The sequence below is a fragment of the Rhinolophus ferrumequinum genome, chromosome 14 (genome assembly GCF_004115265.2).
Source record: "Rhinolophus ferrumequinum isolate MPI-CBG mRhiFer1 chromosome 14, mRhiFer1_v1.p, whole genome shotgun sequence".
Lineage (NCBI taxonomy): Eukaryota > Metazoa > Chordata > Mammalia > Chiroptera > Rhinolophidae > Rhinolophus > Rhinolophus ferrumequinum.
This window is the reverse complement of record NC_046297.1, coordinates 24,612,946-24,623,800: the sequence shown is the minus strand read 5'-3', so window position 1 is coordinate 24,623,800 and position 10,855 is coordinate 24,612,946.

Here is a 10,855-nt window from a genome sequence, read left to right as displayed (position 1 = left end):
ATCTGTCACTGTATACCAAAATTAACTCAGAATGGATCGAAGAACTAAGCATAAGACCTGAAACAATAAACAGCATAGAAGAAAACATAGGTACTAAACTTATGGACCTTGGGTTCAAAGAGCATTTTATGAATTTGACTTCAAAGGCAGGGGAAGTAAAAGCTAAAATAAATGAATGGAACCATATCAGAAATAACAAAGAGGCAACCAATCCAATGGGAGAAGATTTCTGCAAACAATGCCTCTGATAAGGTGTTATTATCCAAAATAAATCAGGAACTCATACAACAACAAAAAAACAAACAATCCGATTGAAAAATGGTCAGAGGACCTGAATAGACATTTCTCCAAAGAGAGCAATAGACATATGAAAAGATGCTCAGCATCAATAAACATCAGAGAAATGCAAAGAAAAACCACAATGAGTTATCATCTCAAACCAGATAGAATGGCTATCATCAACAAGACAAATAGTAACAAATGTTGGAGAGGCTGTGGAGAAAAAGGAACCCTCATACACTGTTGGTGGGAATGCAGATTGGTGCAGCCGCTATGGAAGGCAGTGTGGAGGTTCCTCAAAAATTAAAAATAGAATGACCATATGACTCAGCAATCCCTCTCCTGGGTATCTATCCACAAAATCTGAGAACATTTATCCATAAAGATATATGTGCTTCAATGCTCATTGCAGCTTTATTTACAGTAGCCAAGACGTGGAAATAATCAAAGCGTCCTTCAATAGATGAATGGATAAAGAAGTTGTGGTATATATACACAATGGAATACTATCGGCCTTAAGAAAAGATGAAATAGTGCCATTTGGGACAATATGGATGGGTCTTGAGATTTTTTTTTTTTTTAAGTTTACTGGGGTGATGATTGTTAGTAAAGTTACATAGTTTTCAGGTATACAATTCTGTATTACATCATCTATAAATCACATTTTGTGTTCACCACCCAGAGTCAGTTCTCCTTTCATCACCATATATTTGATCCCCTTTACCCTCATCTACCACCCCCCTCCCAACTTCCCTCTGGTAACCACTAAACTATTGTCTGTGTCTATGAGTTTTTGTTTCTCATTTGTTTGTCTTGTTCTTTTGTTGTTTCTGGTTTATATACAACATATCAGTGAAATCATATGGTTCTCTATTTTTTCTGTCTGACTTATTTTGTTTAGCATTATAATCTCAAGATCCATCCATGTTATCACAAATGTTCCTATTTCATCTTTTCTTACGTCCGAATAGTATTCCATTGTGTATATATACCACAACTTCTTTATCCATTCATCTATCAAAGTACATTTTGGTTGTTTCCATGTCTTGCCCACTGTAAATAAAGCTGCAATGAACATTGGAGCACTCTTTTCTTTATGGATAAATGTTTTCAGATTTTTTGGGTAGATACTCAGGAGAAGGATTGCTGGGTTGTATGGTAATTCTATTCATAATTTTTTGAGGAACCTCCACACTGCCTTCCATAGCGACTGCACCAGTCTGCATTCCCACCAACAGTGTATAAGGGTTCCTTTTTCTCCACAGCCTCTCCAACACTTGTTACTATTTGTCTTGTTGATGATAGCCATTCTGAGTGGGGTGAGGTGATATCTCATTGAGGTTTTTGTTTGCATTTCTCTGATGATTACTGATGTTGGGCATTTTTTCATATTTCTATTGCCCATATGTATGTCCTCTTTGGAGAAATGTCTCTTCAGGTTCACTGCCCATTTTGCAATTGGGTTGTTTCCTTTTTTGTTGTTGAGTTTCATGAGTTCCTTGTATATTTTGGATATTAGCCCCATATCGGAGACACTGTTTGCAAAAATCTTCTCCCATTCAGTTGGTTGCCTCTTTATTTTGTGGATGGTTTCTTTTGCTGTGCAGAAGCTTTTAAGTTTGATATAGTCCCATTCATTTATTTTAGCTTTTACTTCCCTTGCTGTTGGTGTCAAATTCATAAAATGCTCTTTGAACCAAAGGTCCATAAGTTTAGTACCTATGTTTTCTTCTATGCAGTTTATTGTTTCAGGTCTTATACTTAACTCTTTCATCCATTTTGAATTGATTTTGGTACATGGTGACAGATAGTAGTCCAGTTTCATTCTTTTGCACGTGGCTTCCCAATTCTGCCAGCACCATTTATTGAAGAGGCTGTCTTTTCTCCATTGTATGTTTTTTCTTTCTTGTCGAAAGTTATCTGTCCTTATTTATGTGGTTTATTTCTGGTTTCTCAATTCTATTCCATTGGTGTATGTGTCTGTTTTTCTGTGAATATCATGCAGTTTTGATTATTGTTGCCCTGGAGTACAAGCTAACGTCAGGGAGTTTGATTCCTCCAGCATTGTTCTTTTTTCTTAGGATTGTTCTCACTATTCAGGGTCTTTTGTGATTTCCATACAAATCTGATGATTTTTTGTTCTAATTCTTTAAAAAATGCCATTGGGTTTTTAATGGGGATCACATTAAATCTGTATATTGCTTGGGCAATATGGCCATTTTAACTATATTGATTTCTCCAATCCATGAACATGGAATGTCTTTCCATTTCTTTGTGTCTTCTTCAATTTCTTTTAAAAATGTCTAATAGTTTTCAGGATATAGGTCTTTCACATCCTTGGTTAAATTTATTCCTAGGTATTTTATTCTTTTTGTTGCAATTGCAAAAGAAATTTTTTTTTTTATTTCTTTTTCTGAGATTTCATTGTTAGTATATAAGAATGCAATGGACATTTGTACATTGCTTTTGTAGCCGGCAACTTTACTGTATTTGTTTATTGTTTCTAATAGCTTTTGGTGGAGTCTTTAGGATTTTCTATATATAGCATCATGCCATCTGCAAAGAGTGACCATTTAACTTCTTCATTCCCAATTTGGATGTTTTTTATTTCTTTCTCTTGCCTGATTGCTCTGGTGAGGACTTCCAATACTATGCTGAAAGCAGAGGTGATAGGGGACAGCGCTATCGTGTTTCTGAATGTAGAGCAAAGGGTTTCGGTTTTTCACCGTTAATTATTATATTAGCTGAGGGTTTGTTATATATGGCCTTTATTACGTTAAGGTATTTTCCTTCTATACCTGTTTCATTAAGTGTTTTAATCATAAATAGATGTTGTATCTTGTCAAACGCTTTTTCTGCATCAATTGATATAATCATATAATTTTTGCCCTTTATTTTGTTTATGTGATGTATCACATTGATGGATTTGCGTATGTTGAACCATCCTTGTGCCCCTGGGATGAATCCCACTTGATCGTGATGAATAATCTTTTTAATGCATTGTTGCATTCGATTTACTAGAATTTTGTCTAGGATTTTTGCATCTGTATTCATCAGAGACATTGATCTGTAGTTTTCTTTTTTTGTGTTATTCTTACTGGGTTTTGGTATCAGGGTCCGTTGGCCTCATAAAATGAGTTAGGGAGTATTGTCCCTTCTTCAGTTTTTTTGGCAGTGTTTGAGTAAGACAGGTATTAGATCCTCTTTGAAGTTTTGGTAGAATTCACTAGTGAAGCCATCTGGTCCCAGACTTTTGCTTTTGGGAAGGGTTTGGATGACTGATTCCGTTTCCTTAGTGGTGATCAGTCTATTTAGATTTTCCACTTCCTCATGGTTCAGCCTAGGAAGGCTATATGCTTCTAAGAAGTGGTCCATTTCTTCTAGCTTATTGAATTTGGTGGCATACAGTCCTTCATAGTATTCTTGGATGATCCTTTGTATTTCTGTGGCATCCGTGATAACTTCCCCTCTTTTATTTCTGATTTTGTTTACTAGTGTCTTTTCTCTTTTTATCATAGTGAGTCTAGCCAATGGTTTGTCAATTTTATTGATCTTTTCAAAGAACCAGCTCTTTGTCACATTAAATTTTTTCTATTGTCTTTTTGTTCTCTGTTTCATTTAGATCTGCTCTGATTTTTATTATTTGCTTTCTTCTGCTGACCTTGGGTTTCATTTGTACTTCTTTTTCTAGTTCTTTAAGGTGTAATGTGAGGTTATTTATTTGGGATTTTTCTTGTTTCTTGAGATAGGCCTGTAATGATATAAATTTCCCTCTTAAAACTGCTTTCACTGCATCGCAAAAATGCAGCCCAAAAATGGTAGGATGTATTTTCATTGTCATTTGTTTCTCTGTATCTATTGATCTCTCCTCTTGTTTCTTCTTTGACCCGGTCATTCTTTAAAAGTATGTTGTTTAATCTCCATTTGTGTTTTTCCCTGCTTTCTTTTTGCAATTGATATCCAATTTCAAAGCCTTGTGATCAGTGAATATGATTGGTATGATTTCAATGTTCTTAAATTTGCTGAGGCTGGTTTTATGTCCCAATATATGTCTATCCTTGAGAATGCTCCATGTACACTAGAAAAAAATGTACAGTCTGATGTTTTAGGATGAAGTGTTCTATAAATGTCAATTATGTCCATTTCATCAATGTGTCATTTAGGGCTGCTATTTAATTATTTATTTTCTGTTTGGATGATCTATCCATAGCTGTCAATGATGTAGTTAGGTCTTCTACTATAATTGTGTTTTGGTCAATTTCTCCCTTTATTTCTGATAGTAGTGGCTTGGTATATTTTGGTGCTCCCTGATTGGGGGCATAAGTATTGATGACTATTATGTCTTCCATATGATATAGTCCCCTTTATCATTATAAAATGGGATCTTGAGATTATAATGCTAAGCGAAATAAGTCAGACAAAAAAAGTAGAGAACCGTATGATTTCACTGACATGTGGTATATAAAACTGAAAACAACAAAGCACAAGACAAACAAATGAAGAAACAAAAACTCATAGACACAGATAGCAATTAGTGGTTAACAGAGGGTAAGGGGGGAGGGGAGTGGTAGATGAGGGTAAAGGGGATCAAATATATGGTGATGAAATGATAAATGACTCTAGGTGGTGAACACACCATGTAATATATAGATGATGTATTACAGAATTGTATACCTGAAATCTCTGTAACTTTACTAACAATTGTCACCCCAACAAACTTTAATTTAAAAAAAAGAAACATATAAAAAAAGAGAAACGTAAGAAAAATAATAAGTGCTAAATAAATAAACAAATCAGCAACTGAGTGTATTGTACTGCAAAGACTAACTGATTTTTCTCAATGCATCCCAACTCCAATGTCCCTGGGAGTGGTTACCATAGGAGCCTGTCATCTTTGGGCAGTGTGACAAGATTGTGGAGTACCCACTTACATGCCAGGGTTCCTTTGTTGGGTGGGAGTAGGGGAAAGCTCTGGAAGAGAGGGAGCTAGAAGTCATTGCTATGGTGTATCTAATGAGGCAAGTAGACTTAACAGTCACTGGGATAAAGCTCTGTATTTAGAACTTGTCAGAAACTCCACCTTCTCATAAACCTAAGGAGAATGGAGGCCATTCTCTACACAATCACTGCAAAGTCTCGGAAGCACTTAGGTCTCAGTAGCAATAAAAAGAACTGTGATAAGGTAATTCAGAAGCGGGATGGGGGAATGGATTGACGGGCGGAAACATGGAAAGAAAGATGAATTGACAAAAACATAAGCCTCCCTTGATGGCAAGGAAGGGTTTTGAACTCTTCTGCTGTGACCCTGCAAAGTTCACTCTCAAACAAAACCATCCTGGACTCTTGCCTTTGCAAATGACAAGAATCTGGTTTTCCCTGAACAAGCTTATCCCATTTTTCATTATGCAAACCTGATTGCAGTATCTTCTAGTCAACCTAACGTGGATTAAGTCCACACAAAAGACACTGCACATCTTCCAGTGTGTCAGGTTCCTTACGAAGGAACGCTCAGGTTAACTAGGTCAGTGGGAACAGGTAAGTGTACCCTGAGAGGCAAGCAAGGCAGGAGACAGCCTCTGCAGAAGCCAGGTAGCACTCAGGAAGGGCCTCGCCAGAGCAGCTCCAGAGGTCCTCAGTCAGCTTGGTTCCCAAGGACATAGATTTTCTGCCAGGCTGATGACTCAGCACCTCTCTACCTCCCTGCTGTTCTCACCCAGCTGTCACCCAACTGGCCTCTTCACTCGTCTCTCTGCCTCATGGGTTTTTGTTGAGGGTTTTTATACTGCCTCTTTATCTCTCTAGGTATCTCTTCTGTTTAACGTCATCTCACTGCCTGTCGCTTTAGGTAAGTCTTATATGCCAATGACTCAAAAGAGAGGTGTGGGTCACTCAAAAAAGAGGTGTGATTCATCTCCTGAGCCTGCACCTGGACTGGGCCACCCGAGATGGTGGTGCCACAACTCCTGATTAAAATTTAAGTTTTTAATTTTTAAAAACCTAAAAGTTATTAGGTTTATAAGACATTCAATTTCTATAAGTTCTGGTAACCAGAGACACTGCCATCTTCTTAATTTTATAAGTACACATTGATTCTTTCATATCATTCTGATTTTAAATATGTATTTTAAATCTAACTACATTTTGATTTTAGTTTCATTTTGCATAACCATGTAGTTTTAAAATAGTTATCAGTGACAATCATTCTGGTGGAAATTGTTAGTGTTTCATTCCCAAGAAGTGTTTTTGTACATGGGAAGCAGTACTCCCATGTTTTTGTGTTTTAATTATTATCCCATATCAAAATTAACTATTTCTAGTCATCTTTTTTTTCCTTTAAATCTTTACTCAGCTGACAGAACTTAAAACAGCTATAACCACAGTCACTTTTATTTTTTTGTTTAATGCTTTTTATTAATATTCAATGATTAAATCCTTCTAAAACTTTAATACCACTTACATGTTCAACTAAACTGCAAATACCTAACAGAGTAGACTTATGAATCTGACAAAATCAAAATAGTTAATGCTTATAAATCTAATCAGGAATATATAGTACTAATAGAATAAGTTTTGTTAAGCATCTTAAAAAACAGCCTAAACAAAGACCACAATGATTACAAAATGTGTTATTCCACCTGTATAAACACAATTTACACAAAAAATCAATATTATAGTTTTGAAGAGTTTCTTCATTTTCTCTGTATGTCTTTTTATATATTTCTCTTTTAAAATCCTTTTGTGTCTCATTGACCATCAATCTGTTCTCAATTTGTCAGAAATAATTTCACAAAAAGTTGAAATATACTAGAGAAAACTGGGTGTAGTATTTAGGTATTGTTTGATTGGATTTCTTGTGGAGGGAACAATGGGTTCTACAAAGTTTGACAGGAAACCCATCTAAATAAACCACTTTCTAAAATATCCATTAATCATTTATAATAAAATTAACCTTGAGTAGATATCCACAGCAATTTAAAGCAGGGAAAAATCTTTGGATTTTCAGACCTTGAGAGACACATAAACATTCACACTAAAGGGAAAACGAAATAGTGCCTTCCTTTTTAGAAAACTCCTTTTTGGAGTCTTGTTGACCCTTATATTTTAAAAGATGTGTGAGAAGAGCCTTCCCATTTGCCAGTGAAGCTTGTTCCCACACATTGCACCTGCTCAGTCACAAATATCATATTTATAGAATGTATCCAATTAAAAAAACTTCACATTTCCTTTCTGTTTAGTCACAGTAGAGTAATTGAGGTTAATTTTCATATAATTAAAATTTAAATAACTTTACAACCTCTAGATGTCACTTCTTGGAAAGCACAGAACCAAATTTTAATGCTTTTGGTTTATTTTATAATTGTTTAAAAGATTCTCTGTTCTCATTCTTTGCCTTTGAAAATAAAGAATATTTGAGACTAAATTTTGGAACCAGTTAGTAGGTGTTAAATCTGAACCTTGTGATGAAATCACTTTTTAGTTTGAAAGTCCTCTCTTGCTGTACAAAATGTTCTGTTCTACTTAAGAAATGTGGCTTCTTTAACTTTCGCAAGAAGTTTCCAATGGAAAAGTCAGTTGGCAAGAAGAATGAGCTGTGAATAATGTTACTTCAATATTTAGGCAAATCTGACACCACGTTCTCATTCTCTTTCAGTTTTTAAAAGAGAAAGTATTGAGTACTCTTCCAAAAATAAAATAAAAAATGGAAGATTTCTATGATGGAAGGAATACTGATTGTCGATGCTTTCCCTTCCATTAACTATACCTTTGTCTTTTCTCCCCTCTCAAAAGAAGAAAGGCAATAGCAGGTTGAAAGAACCAATGTACAAAGATTACAGAATCCAATGTAATATAGGTAGAAATAAAATATATTTGCAACAATAGCACAGATGTTGCAGGGAGGAGGAGAAACTTACTTTTGTAAGTTTCTTACATTATACATAAAGTGGGATAACAATGTAAAGTAGATTGTGAGGAATTAAGAATGCATATTTAATTCATTAGAGCACCCACTAAAACAATAAACAAAGCATAGCTAAAGAGCCATTAGTGAAGATAAAATGGAATACTGTAAATAGATTGATTAACCCAAAAAGGACAAGAGAAGAGGAACAAAGAAGAAAGGGGACACAGAAAATAAGTAGCAAGAAAACAGACTTAACCCAACAATAAAAACTACACTCATGGGAGGAGTCTAAGACTCTCACCGTTACATATCCAGAATTTGAACTGTTCAGCACTGCCACCTCCAGGAAACCCATTGCTTCCAGTTCCCAAGATATGGGGAGAGGGGATGTTCTAGAGTGCTAAGTAGCTTGTTTCTGTCCCTTCCCCATTTTACCCCTTTGTAGACAGTTAACAGTGGAAAAATCAGCAACCTAAGTCAGTTACCATTTGTCCATCCACTCTTCAGCTTCCAAAATGTTCTTGATAGCATTTGCTGTCATCTCTTTTGTTTACTATGTCCTTGTGGGTTTATTGCTTTCTGTTTGTTCTTTGTTTATTCTTTTTTGTTTGTTCCCTTTTTTATTTTGTTTATTCCTTTATAGCCTTTCAGGTAGAGTTGGGGAAGAAGCAGAGATAAATGTATGTGTTTAGTTCACCATGTTTAACCTAAAGTCCCAAAAGTGGTATTTTTAATCAAAGTTGATGTGAAGGTCCATATTAGAATAAGTCTAGATTAAATTTGCGGGAGTAAGAGAGCAGATGTGACAGAGTCTGTGGATTCAGAGTTGCAAGAATTTTAGAGGCTGTCTATTCTAACAATACCTAACATCGGAGTTGTGAGAATTAAAATTAGTTTGTGACAAGGATTGAAATGTATCGTAATTATTACATGTGATTATGTTCCTTGATAGACAGATGGGGTATCCTGTCTCTTAATTTATACCAGTGACAGACAACCTGTTTCATTGCAAACAACTCTAGTTAGAATGTTTTCTTTCTTTGAGCCAGTATTAGTTTCTAGTAATTTTCAAAATTTGGGCCAAATTCTATGTTTGGAATAATGTGCAACAAGTCTTATTCTTAAGATTCTACTTTCTTTTAAAACATTTATTCTAAAATAGTAATTCCTTATTTTTGTCATTTAAAATGCTCTTATTTGAATGCTAAACGTTTTAGATCACCTTTTGGCAGAAAGGTGAAGCAAATGTGGGCCACGTGACATGTTAATCAGCCAGTGTGACTGTGACTCTCCTCCCCAGAGAGCTTAGACCTTAGGAGGAACCATTTGGAGAAATGATTGCAAAAGTGAGGTTTTCAATTGGTTGGTGGTAACAAAACCAATTTTTTTCTCTCTCTTGGGAATTGAGTGTTTTATTTTTATTTATTTTTTAATTAAAGTTTATTGGAGTGACAATTGTTAGTAAAGTTACATAGATTTCAGGTGTAGAATTTTGTAATAACAAAATCACTTTCAGGCATTTGCGTATGTTCCACGTGGCCCTCTGTGGGCCTGCTCTCTAAAGAGAGCAGCTGTACCCTTAATCACCATGAAAGGAGTGGTCTTGATAGGCTCTGTGCACAGTTGTTGCTTTGGTAGTGCTCCGCAACCTCTGCACAGCACAGCTAACTGGACCTGAGGTCGGAGTCTGACCCAGAAGCAGCAAATCAGGAGATGTGGCACCACTATCTCGGGTGGCCCAGTCCAGATGAGGGCTCAGGAGATCAATCACAGTGACCCACACCTCTCTTTTGAGTCATTGGCATATAAGACTTACCTAAAGCGACAGGCAGTGAGATGACGTTAAACAGAAGAGATACCTAGAGAGATAAAGAGGCAGTATAAAAACCCTCAACAAAAACCCATGAGGCAGAGAGACGAGTGAAGAGGCCAGTTGGGTGACAGCTGGGTGAGAACAGCAGGGAGGTAGAGAGGTGCTGAGTCATCAGCCTGGCAGAAAATCTATGTCCTTGGGAACCAAGCTGACTGAGGACCTCTGGAGCTGCTCTGGCGAGGCCCTTCCTGAGTGCTACCTGGCTTCTGCAGAGGCTGTCTCCTGCCTTGCTTGCCTCTCAGGGTACACTTACCTGTTCCCACTGACCTAGTTAACCTGAGCGTTCCTTCGTAAGGAACCTGACACACTGGAAGATGCGCAGTGTCTTTTGTGTGGACTTAATCCACGTTAGGTTGACTAGAAGATACTGCAATCAGGTTTGCATAATGAAAAATGGGATAAGCTTGTTCAGGGAAAACCAGATTCTTGTCATTTGCAACGGCAAGAGTCCAGGATGGTTTTGTTTGAGAGTGAACTTTGCAGGGTCACAGTAGAAGAGTTCAAAACCCTTCCTTTGAACTTGGCTTGTAAAATGTTATAGTCTGCTCTTCTGGTGTCAAATGGCAACATGAAGTCAATTAAAAAATTCTGGAGGTTCACCCAAGGCTGCCTATGAACTCTCTGTGACCCAGGCATCAGGAAACCCTGACAATAGTGCCTGTGGCTGGGAATACAAAATGCTTGTTGCGTTCCACACTTTAGTAGAAGCTATCATGGAAACATTGTTGGAGGTATGTCTACACATTCACTTTCATCTTGACAGCATCACTATAAAGAGGGAGAGGATGGAGCCAGGGAAA